Below are 7,290 nucleotides of genomic sequence, written 5' to 3' on the forward strand. Positions count from 1 at the left end.
GAGGCTGCTTTGGAGGCTGGCGTTCACTCAAAAAATGGACCGTAGCTTGGTCGAGTCCTCGGTCGATTCTCCGCCATATGTGGCGACCCGGCCCCAGGAATGTCTCTACCACTCAGGAAATCAACATTTGCGTTGTAGTAGCAGAGAATGGCCTGCGGGGCAGTATGTACATTGTTAAATACATGAATAGGCTTGAATTTAGTAGTAATATGGAGGTTTTATATTTTTACAAAATGGATTATGTGAACATTGCTGAATAACAATCATGTATATTAAATGTATTGCAGGAGTTTAGCTTGACACTAACCAAGTGAAAGGACAATTGAATGAACCGCACCAAACATGTAGAAGTCAATGTGGGATTTTAATATATGAAAACAAAAACACTTGACAGAAATGTAATACAATTTTATAAAGGAACGCAGAGGAAAACATTTTCCAAATTAAACTTTTCGAAATTTCACCACCATTCCGAAAGCAAGTGAAGAGGTTTGTGTAAAAGCAGTCCTCCCTGACCAGCTCTGTCCCTGACTCTAAACCCTGACTCTCAACCCTAACGCTAAACCCTCTGAGGGCAGGAAGACGCGCCTTCAGTGTAAAGATTTGAACCAGAGAGAAGGAAGAAAAGAGGAAGCAGTAGAGAGTAGTGAAGTAGTGAGGTTAGTGACAGACGTGAGGGAAAGGCGTGTGGAAGCACACGGTTACATGTGGGGTCAAGAAGATCACTCCCACTGGAGGTCATTGATCCATCAGCCTCAGACTGCTGAGCTCAGCAGGTCTTCTGGAGGACAAGGCTCAGATGAACTGAGGAGACGGGACCAGCAGGATGTCAGGATCAGGGCTGGTTTAGCTCAGGTGTGTCTACCCCCGACCAAACAGGATCAGGTGAGGTTCAGCTCAAGTGCGTCTGCCCGGACCAAACAAGGACATTGATTAGGTTCATTATTCAAAAGATGCAACATTATCTGAACCAAAGATAAGTCTTTAAGGAGCAGGCAGGCTTTAGGGCGCCTTGCTCAAGGACACATCATTGTATTCTGAGGACTTGAATCCGGCACCATTGGTTTGAGAGTTGAAACCCCAACCCCCTACCTAGTCCACCATGTCCAGATAATGCAAACTTATGAGGAATCCTTGATGGTAGAGTGCTGGTGATCCTCAGGATTTTCCTTCCAGATGTACGGCTTCTCCATCAGTCCTCCAGATTCCTGGTCTGGTTAGAAACGCAATTTGTCTCTGATGTAAGGTAACAAACACAGTAGTACTTTGTCTCTAATGAAAGGTAACAAACACAGGAGTAGGTGGGCTCTAACATCAGGTAACAAACACAGTAGTCGATGGGCTCTAATGCAAGGTAACAAACACAGTAGTAGATGGGCTCTAATGTAAGGTCACAAACACAGGAGTAGTTGGGCTCTAATGGCGCGTAACAAAGTAGCAGCTGTAGTTTGTCTGGTAAACAACCACAATAGTATGCCGGAACTTGTACAGGACAAACTAATCCTGCGTTACAACAAGTCTACTGTTTATTTTCGGCAAACTTACGAGGATCCTGGTTGGTGGAGCGATGTCGTCCCCCAGAGTCTTGGCTCCTCCATCAGCTCTCCTCAGCCAGAGTTCTGGTCTGGAACAAACAGAGCGAGTCTGGCCCCACAGTCTGGTAACGAACATGTAGTTGGTCTTATTTTTAAGCCCTTTATTCCCGGTTTGTTTGGTTAATACAAACTTACAATCCTTTGTTTGTAGAGTGATGTTCATCCTCCAGATTCACGGCTCCCCTACCAGCTCGCCTCCTCTCCAGGAACACGTTCTAGTAAGAAAACACAGCGGTAGTTGGTTAACGCATAACAGCTGTATTTTGCCCTTTAAGTCAACCATGTAACTAAAAACAAACTTACGAGGAATCCTTGTCGGTCGATTCCTAGTCGTCCTCCAGCGTCTCAGCTCCACCAGCAGCTCTCCTCAGACAGAGTCCTAGTCTGGAAAAAACAGCGAAAGTCTTGCTTCAATATGTGGTAAAACAGATGTAGTCGTCTGGTATATATGGTACAAACGCCGGTAGTTTGTGGTAGCAGTGAGTGTGATGATCACTTCCGAGTCAAGCTCCATCTACCCCATGACAGACGTCCTTCACCAGGCAGGGCCTCCACAAGGCAGGGCCTCCACAAGGCAGGGCCTTCAGCACGACTCCTCCAACAGCTCCTTCAGCACGGGTCCTCCATCAGCTCAGCTCCTTCAGCACGGCTCCTCCAGACATGGATTCCTGGTCTGGTTACAAACCCAGTCCATCTCAGCAGTAAATCACCTGGGGACGAAACACACCCCACCTTCTGCATCCGAGGTTCACAAATTTAAACACTTAAATTAGACAATGTCTGCAGATTGTCGCATTCAGCAATTCATCCACTACGGTCGTAGGAGCACTAGTAACATGAATGGCTCACATGACTACTACATAACCCCCGTATGAATTAACTAAAATCACAGCTTGGCACAGATTTAAAGTCATAAGATGATCAAAACTAGACCTAAACTACCGTGGATTTTAGTGTTTCAGATGAGCTTGGTGATGGTTACCCTCTGGTCCGGTGCTGTGGGCCCCTGGTCTCCAGCCTCAGTCTCCGGTCCACCCTGGCACCACAAGCCTCTGGTCCCCAGCCTCTCAGCCTCGCAGTTCAGCTACAGCAGCAGGTTTATATCAGCATTTGCCCAACAATAAACTTAATTGACTCATCCGAAACAGTGTTGCACAATTAATTGAACTATTATTTTATAACTCGAGGCTAGAAAAGACTTGAGACCAGACATGAGCATCCCGTTTTCGGGAATGAAGACAGAGCTGTCCACAAGTTTAAAGAAGTGGTTCAGGCCATGCATTGAAACTGACCTGAGAAGACTACTCACACAGAGCACTGACCTGTTCTGGAGGACTTCTGACTGGAGGTGGAGGTCTGTCTCTTGGTGAGGAGGTGGAGGTCTGGCTCTGGGTGAGGAGGTGGAGGTCTTGCTCTGGGTGAGGAGGCAGACACCTTGGGACAAACTACATGTTACCTTTTGAACCTTGTACAGTTCTAGACTAGAGTATCTTCTATTGTAACATGTGGGAATGACTGCCATTATTTTAGCTTTGATATAATGAAGTTGGTAACTGAACCAAAGTCGTTGTTTAACGTCATTCCATTGGGTAGGGTTTAACTTCTGTGGCAATTAATGACAGCAGATATTTAGAACGTACAAAAGTTGAAGTAACAAAGAACTCTAAGCAGTATCGATATTAAATCAAATATACTCAGCCATATTCAGGTGCTGGGTTCCGTTGAAGAAATGTCAAATTAGCTTCCACCTTGAAATGATTTTCAGCCTCCCCTGATGTCAAAAATGGGCCCGCAAGTAGAACGCCGTTTTGTACGCAGTGAGAGTCCCGTCACGTCATCGTGGTTAAAAGTACAGTGCAACCATCGGAATTTATCAACATATTGTACGACGTACGCATGAGTATGTATTTAATATCAGACTTAAGTTGTTTAAGATAGGGGTAACAATTCCCAATCGAAACCGACTGAAATAGAATAGGAAACGGCTCGAGGTTACGCAAATACAATCCAGAACGTTCCGCCAGATTCCCTCAGGGGACTCCAGTCCAACAAACTGCCAGGTGGTTTCTCATGGTTGTCAAGACTACAACGTTCTATGCTAACCATTGGGACTAAATCTAGTGACCGCACTCAGAACCTTCCACGGCGGGAAGCACAAACCGTCCGACTGGAATCCGAACATTCCGGCCGGAACCAACCAAAGAAAAAACAGAACCAGCGCCTCACCTTGAGCTGAACGGAGGAAGATCCTGAAGTCCAGCGATGGTCTTCATTAAAACACAGCCAACAGACTTACCTTGAGGAGATCCGTTTGTTGCTGTTGGTCATTCCTATTCAGTGTACCTTTACATTATTATGCACCCAGTGTGTACAAGTTATATCACTCAAAACCATACGAAGAACCAAACTACCATGTACGTCCCACAACAACTTTAAAACTAAAATCATTCAATACAAAACCGTGTATACATTTTACAATTATCTAGATTATTCCGGGTATAAACCATACAGAGCAAATCTAAACGTTGAGCAGAGAGCCGACCATAGCCCTGCAACGTCACCCTGACCACCTCATCACCAACAGCAAATCATGGGCATCATCGTGGGCATCCGAGTGAAAGGACTGCCCATAATAAAAAGCCCAATTCCTGAACTATCCAACCATCTTCATGGATTAAAGATTTACAGACTGGACATTCCATTGTGTTCTAATCACCTTAGTCTGCTCCCTCGTTACTTATAAAACTCTACATCTCCATCACTAGAGTGTTGCATCCTACTCATGGGGGTGTGGTCCGAGTGAGCAGAGATGCATGTTGGGATACAGTGCTGTCTGAAGTCTTCAGTTCTATAGACACGCCCCTCAGGAGAAACCAAGTGTTTAAGAAACTGTCGTGACATCAGTTACATGAGCTGGAATATCCTTCAAGATGGCACCAGGATTCTCAGAGGAGAACGGTCAAGAGAAAGATGTGTGGGTTCTTCCCCTCAGCCAGTGGAACACAACAACGGTCTTCATCAGAGTACCATGGAAACATTCTCCTCCTTATACCTTGAAGCCCGGTGAAGGTTTCCACAGGGCTCTTCATCAATCCGGCCAGGTAGGAACAGCCGTCTCATTACAGGTCTGAAGGTCATCTTGAAAATCCATTTAGGTCCCTTTCCAACGTCAGACTCTCCTTGTGGAATTCCTTTTGGTGTCCATCCTCCATTGATCCTGATTGATGTAGTCCTAGTTTGAAGTCACTGATCTGAACACGCCGCTTGCATCCTTTTACACTTGAGTTGGATACTCTCCTTCCTGCCCAGCGTGTTGGATATCGCTCCGGAGCGTCGCTCAGGGCTCTTCATGTCTACTGGAGGCCCTTGAGTAAACGTGTGGTCATCCATCAGGTATGATTTAGTTGACCCTTCCAATATCCCAAGCCAATCACACAGACCCCCGTATGAACATTATCACGGTCAAAGCAAGCCGGACACACACATAGAACCCAGGACAGGCACGTAGAACCCCATGCCAGGTGTGAGTGGGAGACACACAGTAGAACCCTCAAAAATCTTCCATCTCATGACACACACACACACACACACACACACACACACACACACACACACACACACACACACACACACACACACACACACACACACACACACACACACACACACAACTGAGCCATAAAAGGCCAAACAATCATGCAGGGTAAAAACCTCATGCCAAATAACATTCCATCATTCCCCAGGCCTCCCCAGGCCTCCTGCCAGGGCACCCATACCAGAACAACCAATTTCTCCAGAGATGTAAATTATGCACAACATTCTTCAGTGGCGTCCCACATTGGTGATGGATTATGCTTTGCGTCTCCAAAATGTCCCAGGTTGATTCAACGTCTCTGAAGTCATGTCTTTGTGGTCAAGTGGTTTCCTGAATGAGGGGCCTTCACAGATGCAAACGGTGCAGCTTTAGTCAGCCTGAGGACAGGAAGGAGGTCATCTGTTCAGAAGACCACCCAGTGGAGGGGGGTGGCTCTTGAGGAGCAGGATCCATATGGGGATGGCCCCAAATAAGACCTTGGAAATGAAACCTTCCTGAGGAGTCACGATGCCTGGAGGGGACTGTTGAATGTGTTCCATGGTTCTCTGTCAGACTGAAGTTGTGTTTTGGCCGTTGAGATGAGGAGCCCCCTCATCTCCCCCTGGTGTTTCTCCTTCTGAATCCCTGTCTCCATCTTTAAGAACATTCCAGTCCATGTAACTGACGTCACGACAGTTTCTCAAACACTCTGTTTCCCCTGAGGGGGCGTGTCTACAGACCTGTAGACTTCAGACAGCTCTGTATCCCAGTATGCACATCTGCTCACTCAGACCACACCCTCATCAGTAAAGCAACACTCATGTGATGAAGATGCAGAGCTCAGGAGAGTAGAATGAAAGAAGACTGCAGATATCAGAAACCAACCCATTGCCCAGGCTTACAACAATAACTTGGAGCCTGTAACCATTTTAACAAATCATTAAAACCAACATAAACCAAATCCCTAAGTAACCCATGAACCAATAAAACATCCTTGCTACTCAGATCAACCTTCAGGTAACAGGTTAACTCGCCAGGAAGCCAAAATACATCAATGTGCCCAAGAGTAATGAGAAATTAATGACTTACAGTTTGCAGTTCATCTTCATGGTTAAGTTGGGATACTCACAGAACTGCAGTTAAGTATCCATGATAGACCTTTGAAGGAAGGAACAGTTTACTCATGGTACAAATTTCAAATGAGTTAAACCACCACAATCCATAATTAGTAAAACTCAATGCTAATTGAGCCAATTAGTAAAACTCAATGCAGGTTCGGCGCCCTGTGGTCTTCTTGGTAACAGTGAGAGGCTATTTCAGCTCTGTGTTTGATCTTAAATGACCTACCTCATTTTAATTAAAGGGATGAGTCGGATTTAGATTCATACTTCAAAACGAAAAAAGTCTTCTTTCAATTCACCTTACTGTGCGACACACACACACACACACACACACACACACACACACACACACACACACAGAAGGTAATGTAACCTTCATACACCGGACTTTCAAACCCAAAGGATGGCAAGGCACACAGTTGCAAATAGGTTTTTAACAACATTCATTCCCCCACAGTGGCAGATAAGTGCCAAACATACAGAGGAGGCCAACCCCCAAATATCTGAAAATAGTAAAATAAAAACATTCAAAACCATTTCCAAAAACAAATAATTCAATCAAAATCAATTATTAAATATTCTCTATAATAAATCAAGCATATTCAAAATCAAAAACCGGTACTTCAAATAATGTCAATAAATCACATAATCCATTAACAAAATAAATGCAAATTAAACTCAATCACTGAGTATATTTAACCATAATTTACAACATGATGGAATAATCACCTCAGTAGATATTTAGCATCTCGTGGAGAGCTGAGCACCCTGCTCAACACAGACAACCTCTTCTGGCAACAGCATACAGCAGACTGTCAGAAGGACAGCAGCTCAGCCATTTTATACCCCATGGCCCCTCCCACTAGACAGGCTCAATCAACAGGGGGATTATAATACTGTGGCATATTGCAGGTCAACCATGAATAAACTCATCAAATATACAGCATGCATGTTAAAGTTCATTTCAACTTTTAGATCAGTGATTTTCCCTAGTGCATTT

General features: G+C 44.9%; 1 long non-coding RNA gene across 6 annotated transcripts in view; it reads right to left on the reverse strand.

Annotated features, from left to right (window-relative positions):
- Positions 1-7,139, reverse strand: part of LOC130377463 (uncharacterized) — a 77,213-nt gene extending 70,074 nt beyond the window's left edge. Inside the window, exons 1-10 of one of the 6 annotated variants that reach the window (XR_008894173.1) lie at positions 7,020-7,139; positions 6,299-6,327; positions 2,918-3,009; positions 2,578-2,679; positions 2,114-2,305; positions 1,899-1,979; positions 1,731-1,810; positions 1,546-1,624; positions 1,093-1,213; positions 706-907 (exon numbers count right to left, since the gene is read on the reverse strand). This is a non-coding gene — a long non-coding RNA (uncharacterized LOC130377463). Of the gene's footprint in view, positions 1-705; positions 908-1,092; positions 1,214-1,545; positions 1,625-1,730; positions 1,811-1,898; positions 1,980-2,113; positions 2,331-2,537; positions 2,680-2,917; positions 6,328-7,019 lie in introns of all 6 variants that reach the window. The other 5 variants (XR_008894172.1, XR_008894168.1, XR_008894170.1 and 2 more) reach the window with 5 other exon arrangements.
- Positions 7,140-7,290: the final 151 nt, after the last annotated feature.

Source organism: Gadus chalcogrammus, chromosome 23 (genome assembly GCF_026213295.1).
Source record: "Gadus chalcogrammus isolate NIFS_2021 chromosome 23, NIFS_Gcha_1.0, whole genome shotgun sequence".
NCBI classification, from domain to species: Eukaryota; Metazoa; Chordata; class Actinopteri; order Gadiformes; family Gadidae; genus Gadus; species Gadus chalcogrammus.